We start from the raw sequence: 21,219 nt of genomic DNA, 5'->3' as shown, positions 1-21,219 counted from the left end.
AGTCTATCTACTTTATCTCCTATCTTGAGACAAAAGTCGTTTTGCTATATAGACTTTGATTATACACATTTGCTATTTCGAACCGAGTTTATCCCGCTTATCTATTTCTCGAAATATGTGTTGGTAAGCTTTCGCTTTGGCCAAGTTCATCTTTACCTAGTGACGAAAGTCATGTTATGTTTCAATCACTTGAAAATGGCTTTGACGAAAAATGGTTTGTGAATAACAACTATATAACGTCCTCTAAGAGTGTTTCAATGATTGAAATGAGAGTTCAGATTATATAACCAATGTTGGATATAAGTATTGTGTGGTAACACATACATGTATAAGTCCTTATTCCTTGAACCAAAGTCTGTGTACTTTGCTGCTCAGGAAACCGGAACAAAGTACGCGAATCCAGTCTGCGAACCCAGTCCCCGTATTGTCGGAGGTTCTCTTCCCGAGAAAATCTGTTGGAGTCTGTGAACTATTTACAAACTTATTCTGGGTACTTAAGTCCGCGTACCTGGTCCGCGTACTTAGGTTGGTTATATTCTAAAAACGATTATTCATGAATTTATACTTATATTAACTAAGGAATGAAAGTTTGCAAATCGTGGTTATAAAGTTCATGAATCGATTCGAGTGAATCAAATCGTTTTTGCTTTGATTGTGTCTTGTATACTTCTATAAGATCTAAGCAATTGAACAACACTCTAACTAGTTCATTTGAATCATTTGAACTAGTTATGATGAAGAAGAATATGCACTAGTACAAAAATGGCCTTTAGCCACGCCAAATATAAATTTCCATGTCACGCCTTTTTGGTTTTGGCGTGTATATAGGGTATACTTCTACCCTATAGACACGCCATGTTCTATGGGCATGTTAATATAAGTGCTTTCAGCCACGCTAGGGCTAGTAGCGTGTCCAAATATCAACCGTTTAGTCACGTTAACTTTTAATTTTTGATTGGGCATGTTTATAGACCAGTCTATAGCCACGTTAACCAGTTGTGGCGTTTCCATAAAAATAGTCACGCCACTTGAGGCGTGTTTAAAATGTTAGTTTTATTAGACACGCCAGTATGCGTGTCCATAGTGTACGATTTGCAGACACGCCAGTTAATTTGCGTTGCTATAAAATTGGTTTTATTAGACACGCTAGTATGCGTGTCCATAGTGGGCGTTTTATAGCCACGCCAGTTGTATTGTGTGGCTAAAAAGTTAGGTTTATTGGACACGCTAGTATGCGTGTCCATAGTGTGCGTTTTATAGAAACGCTGGTTTATATGCGTGGTTTATATGCGTTTTATAGACACGCTGCTTTATATGCGTGGTTAAAAAGTTGGTTTTATTAGACACACTAGTATGCATGTCCATAGTGTGCGTTTATAGACACACCAATTCTATTTATTACTGGGTATGGGTATACATGAAATGGGCTGTAACTGCGACAGCACTGGCCCAGCTATGTTGAGGGCCTTTTCCTTCTCCAGCCCAACAATCATTAACTGACTTTCAAAAAATAAATAAAAAACTTCTGCCCAAATTCGAACGCATGGTCTCGACTCGAGGAGGTAGGTAAAAATACGAATCAATCCACCAAGCTGCCCATCTATAGTTGTTTAAGATTAGTTATAATAACCTGTTTCTGTTATTCCATAGGGACCAAAGGATAGTTACAATCTACAAATGAATCATTTGATGCTCCGCAACTCACAAAGAAGAAATTATTCCTCTTCCTCCTCATGCTCTGCAACTCATTCATCCCTTTTACCCCAAACCTATATTTCCATTTCCTCCTCCTTTACTACTCTTTCACCCCTTTAATCCCAAACACTAGTACTAATGCTTGGACTTGGTTTTGTTGTTGTTTCTTGTTTGCTGCTGAATCCATTAAAATATTTTGGTGCTTAAGTGTTTTAATGGATTCAACAACAAACAAGAAGACAACAAAAAAAATAAGTCCAAGATGCTCTGCCAAGTTAACCTGCAGCTAAATGGCTATAAATAACTCATCTGATAGACTTTCCTTCTATGAATGCATAAAACCAAACGGTTGAGCTAACAATGCACCTCTTAATTGGAGCAAAAGCTAATGAATTAAGCGACTATATTTAGGCTTTGGAAATAGGGTTTAGCAGAGTAATGACGGCTTTGAAGAGGGTTTGCATGGCATTGAAAAGGCGTTAATAGCCAAGCGACATACACTTGACCAATCTCCATAAAAGACCATTTATGGATAAGCTACTACCATTATTTAAACAAGGCAGGGGGATAAACGGATTATTATACCAAAAGAAGAAATCATAGAAATAGAGATTAAGAAAATAGATAATGGGAGATAATGCTATTAGTTCAGCAAATGGAAATCACAACGAGCCACCACCCGATTCAGATGCAATGGTACGTGCAAAGTTGACAATTGGGACTTTATCAAACTCTGAGATTTAAAGGTTGATTCCTTTTCTAAATCAGGAGAAGATAAGGAAGAAAGAGCAAGAGGAGCGAGAAGAATTTGAAAGATTAAGGGTTGAAAATGATGAGGAATTTCAGTTGTGGATGAGAAATTTGGATGCCAAAGAGGCACGTCGACACAGGAAAAAGCTTCAATAACGAAGAGAGCGGAAGTGTTCATGGGGTAAAACTCGTAGTGCGACTGAAAGTGATAGTGAAGATGAAGAAAAGAACCGTGAAGGAGTAGAAGATGAGGAGAGCAGTGATGATTCGATGAAGAGAGATGAGAGACCAAAAGAAGCATAGAGGAAGAAGATGAAAATGCAAGAGTTTGAAGATGTGATGTACAAGTGCTATCTCTCCGAAAATAAGAACAACCCTCGTAAGTTTTCTCGAACCATGTCATAACCCCTGAACGTGGATTCTGACGGAGAGGATATTCCTGGGTTAGACCTCGATGGCAAGCCTGTTTTTTCCGGCGGTGAGATGGTGGTTTGAAGTGAAGCAGAAGATGAGGAATAAGAAACGAAGATGATGATCTTCAGGGTCCCTACACATCTTCAGACAATAATGATGGTACTGGTGCCTACTATGAAGATGACGAGTTAAACTACTACAACAACAATGATGGCAATTCTTGGTGATTGCCTTATAGGTACTGTCAAATCCCTTAGAACTAGAGTAATGTGATATTTTGATTACTATTTCTCTTGTGCATCTTCGTGAAAACTTGTGGGGATGTTGATGGTACTTTATGTTGCTGAAGAAGTGTATTGAGAATGGGGTTCAATTTCAGACATTTGGTGGTTATTTTTTGTTTGATATATGCATGGTGTTGATGAAGATCTTAGAAGATGTAAGGTGATTTTGGGGTTCAGTTTGCAGCAGGTGCATTGTTTGGATAACAGCTAGGAGAGTTGCAGTGGTTATGATGGGTAAACCTTTTATGTCAGGTAGATTAGTAATGTTGCATCTTTGAATTTTGGTTGTAAAATGAAAGTTGTAATGGCACTGGTAGCCTATCGGGTGTTTAGAATTAATATTCTGTTTGCTTCTTTAGATGTAATTAAAGTAGTTGTGTTCTTCTAGTTGTTTGAAATTTCAGTAGTATTAAACTTGTGATGGATGTAGGTCTGAAGGGTTTGAAGAAATTTGTCAGTTTTTCTTGCTCTTTCGATTCCAGTAGTAATGGATTGAATACAATAGATGTACAAACAAGCAATGTTCTTGGTGAATGATTCAAAAATTTCAATGATTGTAAAGTAGAGATTGGTAGGAACGACTGAATTAGTGAATCAATAGGGTATATAAAATGCTGGTTAAGATGGTAGAAACTAGGGTATTACTCCAGTTTATAAAATGTTGTTGGAGTAAGATTAATTCAAAGACTATTTTCGGCCCAATTCTAACAAAAACTCTATGTGCAAGCCTAGTACTATTATTACTAATCCTAACATGACAGAATATTAATTCAACAATCAGTATAGCCAAATCCAAACTCATCCAACATTGCTAAAACCCATATGCATACAAACCGCACCATGATTTAAGAATCAATTTTTTTCAACAATCCATACATTCATTCTCTAGTTAACAGGAAAATATAAACTGCTGACTTAAATTTGTACCAGATTCAGTACCATGATGATCATCATTACCAAAATAGTATAACCCAAAACCAAAAACAAAGGTTAAGAGTATATAATTTATACTAACCAGTTCCTTGAACAAAAACCGAAAAATGTTCCAACCTAATCATCCATCTATTAGCAAACACAAACAACTACATTCTATCACATGGCTTCATTATCGCTTAGTCATTGGAAATGGTTGCTCAGATGCAGTCGTTTGAGAAGCAGGGACTGATGTTGGTGCTGGTGCTTTCCTTGCAGTTCTACCCTTAATGTCGTCCCGATAGTAATCATCCCTGGATGTCCTTTGTAGGTCAAGTTTATCTACCTTCGGCAATTTGTACTCATTCCGACAAATAACTGCCGTACTGAATTCCTCTTCGACTTCATCACCAACATATTTCCAGATTTGGGTAGGTGCACCTAACACAATAGATTTTTTTTTTATTTTCCTGGTCTGGCACATAAAATATCTGCTTAGCTTGGGAGGCTACAATGAAAGGATCATCCTGGAGTCCCAACTTATCAAGATCAACCAAAATGTAGCCAAGTTTGCCTTTTGAGACCCCTGCTTTGGTAACCCATTTACACCTGAAAAGTGTCATTTTCAGCGAATGATATGTCAGCACCCATATCTCTTGTAAAACACCATAATAATCTTCCAGATTAAGGATAATCCCCGCTTTTCTAATGTGCGTGTCAGTTGCCTCTACGTAAACCCCGCTATTCTGGTTAACGGAACCATCATGAGATTTTGTGCGAAACAGGTATCCATTGATGTGATATGCTTCGTATGTCTCTACTTGTGCATTCGGTGGGATTGATAGCCACCTTAAGTCCCGATTGAAGTTTTCCCTAGAGTCTGCCCACTCACTCTCAACCTGAAATACATTATAAGGATTAGCCTCCGTCTCAACGCAAAAGTTACATATAGCAAGAGTGACATTTTCTGCAAACTATTACCATTTTTTGTAACCATTTGGCGAACTCTTCATGATGTTTTTGATCTAGTTGTCTATCACTCATACCAGGATATTTATCCTTCAAAAAATTCTGGTGTCCGCTGGACAGTGCAATGATTAATGTTATTATCTTTACAGAATTTCGGACACAGAATCAAAAACTAAATAAAAAATGAGGTTATTTGGTTAGATATAGTTATACTTATTCAATGTAAGGACTAACTTCAGGCGAATTCCGCAATACATAAAAATGCGCTTTATCAAACAGATCCTTATCAACACGAGGAAACTTAGGATTTGACATTGGTTTTCCCCTGAAAGAATAAAAATCTTCGCCAGTGTCAGATGTGTTGAGTTGGTCTGGTGGAATTCCGAATGTATTATTCATGCTTTGTTGGTGCTCACTGATAACCTCAATTGTCTCTTCCGCAAGGTTCCCTTCAGCAATGCTTCCTCTAGGGATGTTTCTGTTTCGCACATGCCCTTTAATGACCTTCATGCACCTTTCAAACTGATACATCCATCGAAAGAATACAGGACCACAAATTTGCACTTCCCTGGTAAGATGCACAGTTAAATGAACCATGATGTCGAAAAAGGATGGAGGAAAGTATTTCTCGAGCAAGCACAACGTCACAACGAGATCCGACTGCAATATTTCTAGCTCCGCCACCCTGATTTCTTTGCTAGATATTTCCCTGAAAAAGAAACAATACATGATAATAGCATATCTTGTTGGCTGCGTCGTAATTGATTTAATCGCAGTGGGCCAAAAATGCTACATTAACATGTGATAATCATGCGATTTTAGTCCGATAAGCTTTCGATCTTTTCGATTCACCAGGGTTGAAAAGTTTGAACAATACCCTTGTGGAACCTTTATCTCGCATAATGTTGCACAAAACTTGTCATTTGCCTCCGGGCTTAATGAGTGACATGTTTCCTTTATTATATATCCCCTTTTGCCATTTTCCCGAGGTTGCAACTCGTCTCTAAAACCCATATCCTTCAGGTCCATTCGAGCAGCAAGGTGGTCTTTCGACTTAAATTCATTGTTCAACAATGTTCCAACATACTCTCGCATACATTCTTTTCGACGTGCATGAAATCAATGCAATGGTGGATAACATGATACCGCCAGTAGGGGAGGAGCCGGAACCATATATTGAACTTTTTCCAGTAGGGCCTTTCGGTCTCCTTCTCCTTCCCCTTCTCCATCCCCTTCCCCTTTTTTGGGTCGATGGTCTTTTCGATTCTCTTCATCTTTCCACCTCTTTCAGGGTTATCCTGCACGAATTCCACCACAATGTTCTTCCGTCCCTTTCCCCATTTATTCTTTATAGACTTTACCTCATTGTATATTTCTGACAGGGTCATACGTTCCAGATCCTTTTCATTTTCTTCTTTTCCGTTGAACCCCTTCTGACGTCTGAATGGATGATCGTATGGTAGGTATCTTCTATGTCCGGTATAAACCTCTTTTTCACAATGTTTTAGCCTGACATAGTAAGTATTTCTCCCACACACCTTACAGGAGTTTCGTCCCTGGTAGGGGCAACCACACAGTGTACCGAGAGCCGGGTAATCATTTATTGTCCATAAAACAACCGCATGTAGATTAAACATCTCCTGTCCATAAAACAACCACACAGTGTACCGAGAGCCGGGTAATCGTTGTATGAATGTTGGGAACGGTACAAGAGATTGGTAGCAAGCTGCCCTCATCACTAATTTAGTGACACAATGATTATCCAATACTTCTATGAAGGTCTCCAAGCAAGTTATAGGAATCTTATTGACACTGCAAGTGGTGGTGCACTTATGAACAAGATGGTGACACATGCTAGAGAGTTGATTGAGAGTTTTGCAGCAAATTCTCAACAATTTTCAAGTCGTGGATCAGAACCACCTACCAAGGGAATTAATCAAGTTGACGAGATTATTGAATTACGTCATCAAATGAGCAATATGATGGCAATGATGCAACAAATTGCAGCAGTGGTTGTAAAACCATCACGTCCAGCTTATGAGAACGTAGAGCATGTCAATGTTATATTATCAACTCAGCCGTATGTTATTTACTCCAACACTTACGAGCAAGTTGCAAGTACAAGTTGTGTTTACAACCATCCGAGTGAGTTCTAACAACAAGTACAACAACCGCTACAAGCCCAAAATTCAGAATTGGCAAAGATGGTTACTTTGGTGGAGGCTCTAATGTCCGTGGTACAACAAAATCAACAACTAGCGAAATTAAATCAGCAGATAACGGATAATGCAATAAGGAGTTGCAATCACAAGTTGGTCAACCACAACAACAACAACCTAAAAATAAAGGGTCCAATATGGAAGAGTTGCTGAAATCTTTTATGCAAAGAACGGAGGGTGCGGTCAAGGACTTGCAAACACAAGTTGGTTCGATGGCCGAGGAGATTAATCTGTTGCATGCACAAAATGGTGAGAAACTCCCTTCCCAACCTATTGACCCAAGAGATGGTGTCAATGCTATTAAGTTTGGAAGTGGTACACGACTTGTGCAACCAGAAATTACTGATTCAGGTAAAGAAGAAGCCCCAAAGGAACCAGTTTTGGAGGAAAAGGATGTTGATTTCCCCCAAACTTCCGAGGTACCTATTTCCAACTCTAAAAATCATATTCCTACTTATGTTCCTCCTCTACTTTTTCCTGGCAGGTTCGTTAAAGCTAATAGAAAGGTGGGGCAAGATAGGGATATTTGGGATGTTTTTAAGAAGGTCCAAGTGAATATTCCACTCATTGAAGTAATTAGGCAATCTCCTCGCTATGCAAAGTGTGTAAAGGAATTGTGCACTAACAAGCACAAGCTGACCGGTAATGAGTGTGGGGGAGAATGCTTCGGCATATCTTTGAAAGAAACTCCCACCTAAATTGAAGGATCCCGGTAGTTTCACATTTCCATGCACAATTGGTAAAACGAGGTTTACAAAAGCTATGTTAGATTTAGGAGCTTCTATTAATGTTATGCCTACTTCTATTTATGATGCTTTAAACCTTGGTCCTCTTAAGAAAACCGGCATAGTTATTCAACTTGCCGATAGATCTAATATTTACCCGAAAGGGATTGTTGAGGATGTTTTGGTGCAGGTAAAAGGACTAATATTTCCAGTGGATTTCTACGTTTTAGACATGAGTGATGTGAATTAATCATCGTCTACACCTTTACTGTTGGGTAGACCATTTTTGAGTACCGCTAGAATGAAGATTGATGTCCACAACGGCACCTTGACTATGGAGTTTGATGAAGAAGTCATACACTTCAACATCTATTAGGCGAGGAAACACCCAAGTGCCATTCAATCATCTTTCCATAATGTGTTGGAAGCCGGCTAAGGCGCAGAAAGCAAGTAGATAGTCGGGATGATGAATTTAAACCAAGCGCTAAATGGGAGGCAACCCATGGGTTGAGTATTTATTCTCTTGTTTTTAAATTTTTCTTGTCTTGTTTTTACTTTTTCTGATTTCTTGTCGCATATCATTATAAGATTTCCCACCTTGACTTTCTTTGGAAGATTCAATTTACATTGAGGACAATGTAAAGTTTAAGTGTGGGGGAGAGGTTAAGCATTTGCATTGTAAATTTTTCATGATTTTTCAACTTTTTTGTGAATTAGTGCATGAAAAACTCCAACTTGTAGTTAGTTTAGAGTCACATAGTATACATGTCGCTAAGATTACATCGAGATTCTCACAAGAGTGACTGAACTTAGAGATGACAGAGAACGTGATCGGGTTTCTTACTTGTATGAGAGTTAAAGTTGGATTTAACCATGCCAGTGGCAAATAAGGTGCAGACTGAATTCGGTATTAGAGTAGTGGTCCCCTATAGTGGAGACTACCCATGATGCATCATGAGAGGCGCCGACCTTCACTTCTTTGTACCTGTCTAAATATGTGCTTTTAGAGTGTGTGTCACCGTACGTAAACTCCGGGTAGAATGGTGAGATACCCAACCTCCCACCAATAGAAGCACTATTTTGATCTCTTGACTGCTATTTTATCCATCATGATGGTGGCATCGAATTTCTAACTTACATACCACTTGTAATCTTGTTCGCAATTAGCACCATCCACTTTATCTCTCTCTACACCAACAGGTCCATCGAAACACCATCATCATCAACAAGAGGAGCATCACAAATTCGAAGGAAAGTTGAAGACGTTCAAGGTTTACAAGCAACGATACAAAAATGAGCAGATTTCAGATTCAAGTAAAGCAACAAGACAAGGAGAAGAATTTTTACAAGTTGAAGACTATTGTACTAGAGTGAAGATTATCAAGATGAGTTCAAGAAGTTTATGATATCGAGACATACAAGTTGTGAAGAATCGAGCAGTAAAGTACTTACACCATGGCCTTTGAGCTTGCAATTATGTTTTATCTTTATTTGTATTTCATTTTCTCTTGTCTAAAAAAAAAACAAAAAAAAAGTTCATTAGATTCATCATTAGTTTTAATATTTTATTTCTTTTCATTTTGTATTTACTTTATTTATCTTGCATATTAAAAAAAAGAAAAAAAAAATAAAAATAAAAGAAAAATAAAATAAAATAAAAATCATAATAATAATTCATTGCATCATATTTTGGTTTGTTTAGTTCGTTTTTGGTTTTGTATTCATTCAATAAAGTCAATGGAAGAAGAAATATTCATAATGAAGTTTCAAGCAACAAGGAATTAGAGGAAAGAATTACACTGTCAAGATTCTACGAAGTTCAAGATTTCATCATCAAGAGTTGAAGACCAAACACGAAGATGAAGACAAGGATTGAAGATCGAAGACGTTTCTATGGATGCTGTGAGAGTGGTGCTAACTGCACGTCGAACGGATAACGAGGTAAGTAAGTATATTCCCACCTTCGTTAAGTGGTTGATTTCCTTTCTTAGAGATCGTCAGAAAATGGGTTTTCAAAATGATAAAAGATGTGGGTTTCAAAACAATTCGGAGGGTTTTTCCTTCCTACCATTCAACGTGTCGCAGGATTCTATCTTCATTCCTACCTGGACACATGGGTGACCCATAAAATGTTATTTATTATTGAGAGCAACTTCATAAAACCCTTTCTTGTGAGGCAGAGTCGAGACTTTCGATCACTCCGAACCCGAATTTCTTTCGATAAGGGATGGTTATTTCTCTCTAAACTTTTAAGGATGAGATTGTGTTCATATATGTATCTAACTTCTTATGACTAGTGTGTAGAATCTCTATGTCTTCTTAGCGCGTTGGATGCTACCATTTCGGAGAACTAGTAAGTTGGAAAGTAGGTTTTGTGGGTATATCTCTAGTAAACCCTCACGATACTATAACTCGTCCACTAGGGACACCTAGTGGTTCAAAGGCTTGTGATACATGCTAAGTATGACCGTAGCCTCGATAAAACGGAGTTGTATGTATCCTTTCGAATAAGTTTTGTTTGATTTGCTTGAGGACTAGCAAAGTATCAGTGTGGGGGAATTTGATAAGTGTTGTAAACACCTTAATTATTATCTATTATTTATGATTTCTTTGCGAGTTTTCATGTAAATTATGTATCTTATGTTTACTTTTGAGTGTTTAGGTACTTTGGAGTCATTTGGAGCAAAAGAAGGAGAAACCATCCATTTGGAGCGAAAAGAGAAAAAAGATCAATTGGAGGGCGAAATATATTTGGATCCAGCTAGGTTGTTCAAGAAAGAGGCGATGAACGAACTGTCAGTTTCCCAAAACTAACAGTTAACAAGAAAGAATAGGCTGTCAGTTATCTGGAACTGACAGGCCGAATATCACTTCAGTGGCCCTCATTCTAATGTACCGGGTGCCAATATCAATTTCTACTCCTACCCTGCCCTAGAATTCAGAGAATTAATAATTCTCTCATCATTTTCTATTTTCTTTTACCTATTCCCCCTGAGAGGAATGGCGGCTCCATAACTCAGATAGAAAGAAAATTTGAGGGAAAGTTTGCTACTGTGATGAAGACATATAATTTTGGTTGAATCAAAGAAGAATCTGAGTTTGGGGTTTTGTCAATCAGATGGAAGGTTGTTGTTCAAGAAGAGAAAAGGGGATCTGTGAGATTTTTAAATCAAAGTAGATGAGAAGAAATTGGTGAGTCGAAGTTGCTGCGAAAAATGGGTTGTAGTCTGTGTGTTGATTGGAGAAGAAGAGAAGAGAATGAATTTGATTTGTTGCTGCTGATTGTTATCAAGAAGAGGCAGAGAGGTTCAGAGATGGAAGTGGGGATCTCAGATGAAGAACGGTCAAATTAGGGTATGAAATGGAAGTGTTTGTGCTTCTAAGAAGGAGCTGGTGTCGAGGTCGAGAAAATAGGTTTGAGTGGTGCCATGAATTGAAGAAATCCGAGTTGCTGTTACGGTTATTACAGATGAATGGAATTGGGAATGAGAGTGAGGCTGTGACAGTGTTGATGGTGGTGTTTAGAAGCAGATAAATACTCCCTCCGTCCCACTATTAAGTGACCTAGTTTAAGTTTGCACAATTTTTAAGGCAAGCAAGGAAAAAGAGTATATTTAAGCATTTTTTACAATTATACCCTTATAGATAATAACTAGTGAAATTTTGAAATGATTTATCTCTCAAATTACACCATGGATGTTCGCAAACTTCATACCATTGAAAAGCATTTTAAAACACCTATGTAACGAATATAAACATGCCTATCAAATTATGCATATTTCTTAAATTTCTTATAATCAATTAAAAGGATAATTTTAGAAATATCTCTTGTTTAGTGATATAGGTCACTTAATGGTGGGACAAAATCTAAAGATAAATATGTCATTTAATGGTGGGACGGAGGGATTATGATATGGTGTTTCAGTAGAAGCATCAAGGAGTTGTGTTAGGAGGAGATTCAGAAACCACTGACAAGGGTTTGTGCTCAGTTCGAAGTTGCAGCTGATACAAGTGATGATTCTGATGGTGTAGTTCAGGGAAGAAATGGGTCTTGAGATGCAGTTGACTGAAACGAGCAACAGATGTATGCCTAGGTTTTACAGGGATGATGTGGCTATAATATTTGCTGAGAAGTTAAGACTGGTGGTGATGTGCAAGTAGCTGGTGGTAATGATGTTGTTGCAGCAGGTAGAGATTGAAGTATTAGCTTGTGGTGATGGAAGTTGCAGTTGAGCTGAACTGCAGGTGATGAATTACTATGATAGTTTGAGCGGTGTCATATATGCAACTGAAGTTGGTGGTCTGAGCTGAGGGTTCATGGAGGTTGTTGTTACTGTGGCTATGAGAATGGCATGGAGGTGAAGCTCTAGTGGTGAACAGTAATGGAATTAGTTTGCTGGATTGGTTGTGTTGCAGTTGCAATTGGCAGCTAAATGGGTATGAAGCAGCTGCAGTGCAGACGAAGAACAAATGGGTTCTAGTGATTTCAAGTTGCAAATGGAAGTGAAAGAAGCAGCTGTTGAAGCTACAGCAAGGAGAGAATGATGCTGATGCAGTTGAGATATTGCTGTAGGAGTCAGTGTTAATGGTGATTTGGTCTGTGAAGTTGTTATGTGCAGATGGATGGGGGAATGCAAGTACAGGGAACAACGGAGCTCACTGCTCGTTGGCTGAGTAGAAGATAATGAGTGTGATGTGATGCTGTTGAACTATATATTGCAGTCAGCTAGCCATGACTTGCAGGGGTAACTGAGCACACTAGGTATTGTTGTTGAAGTTTGCAACTGGTGATGGTAAAGATGCGAAAGGTGATGGAGCTGCGAAACGATGTTGCAGCTGGTAGCTGTTGGTTGAATTGGTGGAGCTGCTATGTATCACATAAGAGGTGATGCTGCAACGAATAAGCCATAGATTGTTGGGACTGAATGTGATACAGGGAAATGAAAAGCTGTGATTGAAGTGAAACAGATGAATGCTAGGAATAAATGCAGGGAAGGAAAGTGAATTATGCCGTTTCCTGGTGAAGGTAGAAAGCCTGAATTAGCTTGTCAGTTTCTCAGAATCGACAAGTAGACTGATTCTATGGTATGGGCTGAGTTAATGGGCTAACATATGATGGGTCAAGGTTTGAATTGGGATGGCCAGAGCCGTGAAATGGAATTGTCCTGGAAAATGAGTTGGTCGAGATTTAGAAGGATGAGGATATAAAAAAGCTTATTCACACAACACTAAAAGGGAGATCACGTATTTTTCTACTTGGAGCTTTGGAGAGCGGCAACTAGGGTGTGCTTTCATTTGTTTTTCATCTTCTTCATTTTATTATTGATTATGATTATGATGAACTCAAAATCTATGAGTAGCTAAACACATAATATTTGTTAGGGGATAAAGTTGAAATCTCAAATATGATATTTGATTCAATGAATTAGTTTTGTCTCAACTTTATTGTTTATGATTCATGGTTTATATTGTCATATGATTTGATTACTTGTTTGGTTGAGTTCGGAATAAATTGGACCTTCATTCATCTCTATTGCTAGATTAGGATTTTCAATACGAAAAAGTTGTTTATCCCTAATTCTAAGTAGCATAATTGTGGGTAGTGCTTGTAGTGATATATCCTACTAGTCACAAATGAATCATAAGTTTGGTTAAATCAAATTAGTGCTTTTACACGTTTGATTGACTTGATTAGTCTTATTCCATAGAACTTAGTGCTTTTAGGGAGTTAAACTTAATTGTGCTTTTACACTTTAGGTTGCTTTTTAGGAAGAATTCACATATACATCTTTTAATGTGGTTGTGATGAAATCAGGGAATTAGCGGAATATACTTGTGATCAAGATATTCTAGGACTTTTAGTAAATGAGAGATTAAAATATCAATTCTAGTCATTGATGAAAATACATGTTTGTGAATGACACTATCCCATGACCAATATCTCCTCTTGTTGATTACTTTCATATTTTATTGCTTTCAATTATTTTTATTGCTTTGCTAAGACAAAAATCCCCCCCCCCCCCCCCACCACTCCTTGGTTACTAAGAAACTGAAATTTTTATAACAACAAAAGCCTCTCCGTTGGAACGAACTCTTTCTTACCACATACTTCTTTTATTTTAGTTGAGTGAGAAAGTGAAATTATTTTTTGACGCATACGACTGCGATCAGAAGGATGCATATAATTTAACGGTCAATATTGCATCATTTTAAATGAGATCCAACGATTCCTAATACGACCACGTGGATCAAAGTAATTATAAAATGGCGTGGATAAATATCACATATAGCCACGCTATATGGCGTGTCTATAGGATATCTAATGAACGGCTCACAACGTTACATGTGGATGTTATTCAACGGTTCCTAATACAGCCACATGGATGAAGGTTATTGAAATTGGCGTGGCTAAAACATAACATATGGCCACGTTAAACCTATATGAGGCGTGTCTATAGGATATCCAATGAACGGGTCACAACGTTACGTGTGGATGGTATTCAACGATTCCTAACACAACCACGTGGATGAAGGTTATTGAAATTGGCGTGGCTAAAATATAACATATGGCCACGTTAAACCTATATGAGGCGTGTCTATATGATATCCAATGAACGGCTCACAACGTTGCATGTGGATGGTATTCAACGGTTCCTAATACAACCACGTGGATGGAGGTAAGTGACATTGGCGTGGCTAAAACATAACATATAACCACGTTAAACCTATATGGAGCGTCTATCGGATAACCAATGGATACGCCAAAAAGCAATTTGCGTGTCTAAAGTGAACCAAATAGCCACGCCAAAAAGCAATTTGCTTGTCTATAGTGAATCAAATAGCCACGCCAAAAGCAATTTGTGAGTATATAGTGAACCAAATAGCCACGCCAAAACAATAAATCGTGTGTCTATAGAGTACCAATACATAAGTTTTTGGGACACTATATAGCAACGCCTATATGGCTCTGGCGTGTCTATTTCATGCAGAAATAGACACGCAAGGCAGGCATGGATATAAGCTACCTAAAACCACGCCGTCATACCTAAAACCACGCAAGCAGAAGCCACACCAATTCCAAACCAAATTGGTGTGTCAAAACCCCTATGGACACGCCAATTTGGCGTGGCAAAAGGGTCTGTTTGTACTAGTGATAATTGATATGAAAGTGCTCATATGGCTAACCATTTGGTTAGCTACCGTTGAACCAACAAATTTACATGTTTGGGTACGATTACAAACCTAAAACGTGCATTTCATTTGTGTGTAACAAGCTAAGTTTTCGATCTAACAGTTGAAAGATATTAGCTTGAATCTAATCAGGTTTTCATCTAACGGTGAATATTGAATGCTTTGTTACTAAGCTAACATTGATTGCAAATCCTGATTTGAAATACTATATCGAGCAACTGGGAAACCTAATCGCCATACCTCCTGTGTGATACTAGTTGTATAAGCTATAGTCGATTCTCCTTTAACCTTAGGTTTCTACCGAGACCCTGTAGGTTAACGACTTGAAGAATTCATTGGGATTGCGAAATCAGATCGATACTACTTTCTTGTAGTTGTGTGATCTGATCTTGTTGTTTTTATCGTATTGAGTACAATCGTAACGATTGGCTTGAGATTGATATCTATGATAGGCAAGATATAAAAGTAATCACGAACATCTTCGTCTCATCGTTTGTAATTCCACAATATCTTCTTTCGCCGCGTCGATTAAGATTATTGTGAGGTGATTGATAATACTAGGCTATTCTTCGGGAATATAAGTCCGGGTTATCAATTGGTTCCTGTTCACCTTGATTTATCAAAAGACGGAACAAAACTCGTAGGTATATCTGTGGGAGACAAATTTATCTATTCAATAGACTTTTCTGTGTGATACAAATTTGTCTATTAAAGTCTTCGACTTTGGGTCGTAGCAACTCTTAGTTGTGGGTGAGATCAGCTAAGGGAATCAAGTACGTAGTATCCTGCTGGGATCAGAGACGTAAGAGCATAATTGTACCTTGGATCAATGTGAGATTGATTGGGGTTCAAGTACAGTCCAGACCAAAGTTAGTTTGTAGTAGGTTAGTGTGTTCAATCTGGACTAGGTCCCGGGGTTTTCTGTATTTGCGGTTTCCTCGTTAACAAAACTTCTGGTGTCTGTGTTATTTCTTTTCCGCATTATATTTTTTATCTTTATAATTGAAATATCACAGGTTGTGCGGTTGAATCAATCAATTGGGAAATCCAACCTTTGGTTGTTGATTGAAATTGATTGATACTTGAACATTGGTCTTTGGTACCGTTCAAGTGATTTCTCTTGTATTTAATTAGACTCGCAGATTTCTATTTGCTTGAGTAAGTATTGAATGGAGAAAGAGAGATATAACTCTTTGATATACTTTATTAAGATTGAGTCTAGTTGATTCTCTTGAAAGTATATTGGAGTTAGTCCATATAGATTGTAATCGAAATATTGGGTGTGGTTGTTGTACGCCCGCTTTTTCAGTACCCGTACGTGTACTGGCGGTTGTTGGAAATCCGGGTAAGTATGCATACCCGTACGCATACTGACAGAAGTTTCACGTCCGTGAATTTCTGCTGGAGTTTGAAAGTGAAAAAAAAACTCAATCTGGTTACTTAAGTATGCGTACCCGTTTGCATACTTAGGTAGGTTACTTTCTAAAATCGGTTTGTTCATGAACTAAAACATTTATATAATAAGGAATGCAATCTTTGCAAACCGTGGCTATAATGTTCATGAATTGATTCGAGTGAATCAAAACCGATTTTGCTTCGATTGTGTCTTGTATACTTCTATGAGATCTAAGCAATTGAACCACTCTCTAGTTCATTTGAGTCATTTGAACTAGTTATGGTAAAGATGAATCAGGTTGATATGAAAGTGCTCATATGGCTAACCATTGGTTAACTATTGTTGAACCGACTAAGTGTACACGTTTAGGTACGGTTACTCAAACCTAAATGAAATTACATTTCATTTGTGTATAACAAGCTATGTTCGATCTAACGGTTGAAAGATATTAGCTTGAATCTAATCAGGTTTTCATCTAATGGTGAATATTGAATGCTTTGTTACCAAGGTAACTTAGATTGCAAACCCTGTTTTGAAATCTATTTAAAGGAGAACTCTAGCAACTGGGAAATCTAATCCCCACACCTCCTGTGTGATACTAGTTGTATAAGCTAGAGTCGATTCTCCTTTAACCTTAGGTTTTTCACGAAACCCTGTAGGTTAACGACTTAAAGACTTCATTGTGATTGTGAAGCCAGACCCAACTATTTTTTATGTAGTTGCGTGATCTGATCTTGCTATTTTTATAGTGATCTAATACAATCGTAAGATTGGCTTGAGATTTATATCTCCGATAGGAAAGATAGAAAAATAGTCCAAACTCGTCTCATCGTTTGTGATTCCACAATATTTTGTTTCTTTAACCGATTAAGATTATTGTGAGGTGATTGATAATTCTAGGTTGTTCTTCGGGAATATAAGTTTGGGTTATCAATTGGTTCCTGTTCACCTTGATTTATCGAAAGACGGAACAAAAACTCGTAGGTATATCTGTGGGAGACAAATTTATCTACTCAATAGACTTTTCTGTGTGATACAGAATTTCTTATCAAGCCTTTGACTTTGGGTCGTAGCAACTCTTAGTTGTGGGTGAGATCATCTAAGGGAATCAAGTGTGTAGTACCCTGCTGGGATCAGAGACGTATAAGGAGCATGACTGTACCTTGAATCAGTGTGAGATTGATTAGGGTTCAACTACATTCCAGACCGAAGTTAGCTTTGTAGTAGGCTAGTGTCTGTAACGGCTTAATACAGTGTGGTGTTCAAATATGGACTAGGTCCCGGGGGTTTTCTGCATTTGCGGTTTCCTCGTTAACAAAACTTCTGGTGTCTGTGTTATTTCTTTTTCGCATTATATTGTTTATCTTTATAATTGAAATATCACAGGTTGTGCGTTTGAATCAATTAATTAGGAAATCCAACCTTTGGTTGTTGATTGAAATTGATTGATACTTGAACATTGGTCTTTGGTACCGTTCAAGTGATTTCTCTTGTATTCAATTAGACTCGCTGATTTCTATTTGCTTGAGTAAGTATTGAATCGAGAAAGAGAGATATAACTTTGGTTGTTTGATAAGTGCATATTTCACATATATTTGGTGTCGAATCCATGCTAGTAATTGCTATATATTCTTGCGAATTATTGTATATTACTCTAGTTTTCATTTTTTTTTTTTTTTGTTAGGTGAATCATCCGAAAGAAGTGAATATAATTTGCACGTAATTGTGCAATAAAAGAAGTTAGCTACAAGTGGAGAAGGGACAAAGACCAAGTAGAGCTCGTTCATATCTAGGAGTCCTTGATATCACATTAAAGAGGACGAGAATACGAATCCAATGGCGAAAGAATGGGATCAATCCGATATCATACGAAGAATTTACGCGCGGACCAAGAATGATGCAGAAAATTGCACTGTCAGTCTTCTAAGACTGACAGTTGAAAACAGTTACTAAAGGCACCAAGAAACTCGATCAGGGGATGCCACCTTCTTCCGTCATCTTCATCGGTTCACAGCTAGTACTCCGGTTGAGTTACGGAATGTTAATAGTAATAGGAACTCGCAGGTATATGGGATGACAGTGATGGAGATGAGAGTTGTTGCCGATATGATGAGTTGGATACATGCCACTCATTGCTGTCATTAACAGGGGACCGAGTATATCTCGGTGGTTGATCAATGATGGTTACTGTTACATCGGTGATGAGACGATGATGCTGATGGTGGTTGAGATCGGTTCAGAGAGTTTTGTCAAACCCGGCGAAACTGGTTTTATGGAGTTGAACGGAATGGTGGTGTGGTTTGCTGATGCAGGGAATGAAGTGAGAAGCTCGAGACTAAATGGAGTAAGGGAGTTTGGTAATGGAGGAGATTGACTTGAGCTGTTGAGCGGTACTTATGCTGGCCGGTGATCAATGGGATAACAGGGAAGAAGGAATGGTAGTGATGCTTCCATTAACGAAGTTGTGGAGTATAAAATGCTCGAAGATGGAAATAGAGAAGTGAGCTGAGTTACTGCTCGAGAGAGAAAACAGAGGAGTGTTAGCAGCGATGCAGAAGACGAGGACGATGATGTTGTTTCGATATTTGTTAGTCCGTGGTTTTCCGAAGCTGAGAATGGAGGGTATGCTGTCAGTATCGAAAGATGGTGATGGAGAGGATTCGTTTGCATGGAAGTTGGTGATCCATGGAGAAGCTGGTTGTGATGCTGATAAGAACAGAGATGGTGGAAGTTGGAGAAAGTCAGAGACGTGGTAAAGATGGTTTGCATCTGCAATTGTGTTGGGTTATTCGCGAGATGGAATATGAAGCCGATGAAGGAGTTGCTTTGCTGTTGCTGTGACAAGAATGAAGGAGCAGAGCTTGGTCGAGTTTGAGAAGGAAATGGCGAGATTAGAGAGGAAAAGAAATAAACATCCAGTAAAACTTACGGATAGAAAGTCTTCGTCGTGATAAAAAGTAGAAAAGATCCAGGAGAAGTTGCGGCCGGAAAGTCTTGGTCGTAAGAAGGGAAGGTGAAAATAGGCTGTCAGTTTGGGAAGACGGACAAGCCAAATGAAGGAGAATTGATTTGGGCTGGACTAATTGTTGTTCATTTCTGAGCCCATGAAAAGTATTTTGACGTGGGCTATGAGAACTTGCACGGAATTGGCAAGGTTTTGGCTAGTTTTGGCGACTGTTTTACACGAGATTTTGATCACGGGCGCAGCCACAACTTGGAGACTATAAAAAAAACATTTCTGGACCTAAAATACATCTACATCTCATAATACACTTTTCTTCTTCATAAAATATTTTAGGGTTTACCCTTTAGGGAGAAATCGGGTAATTGTGTAATCATGAGAAGCTAAACTTTTGTTGATTGAGGATGAATTCAATATTCTAGCGTGAAGCTACATTATTATACAAATATATTCAGAGTTTTATCATCTTATTGTTTGTTTTCATTATAATTAGGGTTTATGATTGATTTTTAGATTGTTCAAGTGTACAATTGGATTAATCTTTTGATCATTCTATTGCTAGTAAAGGGTTAGGATATCCAGTTAGTTTTTTTGTTGAATAATCCTTACACAAGTAGAGAACATGAGACCTGGCAGAGGGATTCTGTCGAGCAATCGTGTGTGAAGACAACACTAGTAAGTGGACCTTGCGCTAAGAGTCTAACTGTTAGGATCAACCTAAGTTCATATAACTTAAAGCTTCCGGTTGGGTTACACCTTGAGTGCGCTACTACTTGGTGGTTCAGTTGGATAGAATTTGATATGCGAGCGCTTCGGTATCAAGTTACATAAGGGACTTTAAGGATAACACTGCGCCAGCTGCTTTCCTACGGTTGGTGATGAATGGTTCTAACGAAGATAGATAAGTATACTAATCCAGTTATCGCTTGGTACGGGCGAAGGATTCCTTGATCATTTTTTTATTATCTGTTGCTTTTTATTTCACTTTTAAAACCAATCCCCATTGTCTTTTACTTTGTTTTGCTAATATAAATAACTTATCAATTACACAGCTCTCTGTTGGGAACATTCGCTTACTACCGCTATATTACCAGTTAATTAGTGGGAAATATCTTTATTAATTTGTTGAGCCTACGACAACCCATACAAATTTTGCCGCCGCTGCCGGGGAGCAGTTGCTAATTGATTTGTTATTTGTTTAGCTTGTTTTTGTTTTTAAATTTTCTTTTTGTTTTATTTTCTCTTTTGTTCTTGTGAGTCGTCATGTTTCCTTACAGAAATAACATGTACGGATCACAAGATCAGACATATGACAGTGGTAATCAATATGGATTTCAGCCTCATTCTTATAACAACTACCAACCATCTTATGGGTATAATCAAAACCAAACTTTCGGTTACGATCAATGCCCTACGGAACCTTATGGATACTCTCATACATGTCAACAACCTTATGACGGGCATGTAAGTGAACAATCACAAGGATGGAAGGATATTTATGTTTCTGATTAATTGTTTTCCAGTAATGTGCAGATGACAGAGAGTTTTGAACTCAAAACTTATGATAGTGTAACCAAACCTACTCATATTGCTCATATTTCACATATTCAAAGGGAAGAGTTGCGGTCAAGGTATTCTATTGTGAGTAATGATAGAAAACGTGTAAACATCAGAAAACTATATAAGAGATACAATCAACTGG

The sequence above is a fragment of the Papaver somniferum genome, chromosome 7 (genome assembly GCF_003573695.1).
Source record: "Papaver somniferum cultivar HN1 chromosome 7, ASM357369v1, whole genome shotgun sequence".
Lineage (NCBI taxonomy): Eukaryota > Viridiplantae > Streptophyta > Magnoliopsida > Ranunculales > Papaveraceae > Papaver > Papaver somniferum.
Note: the sequence above shows the minus strand (reverse complement) of the source record.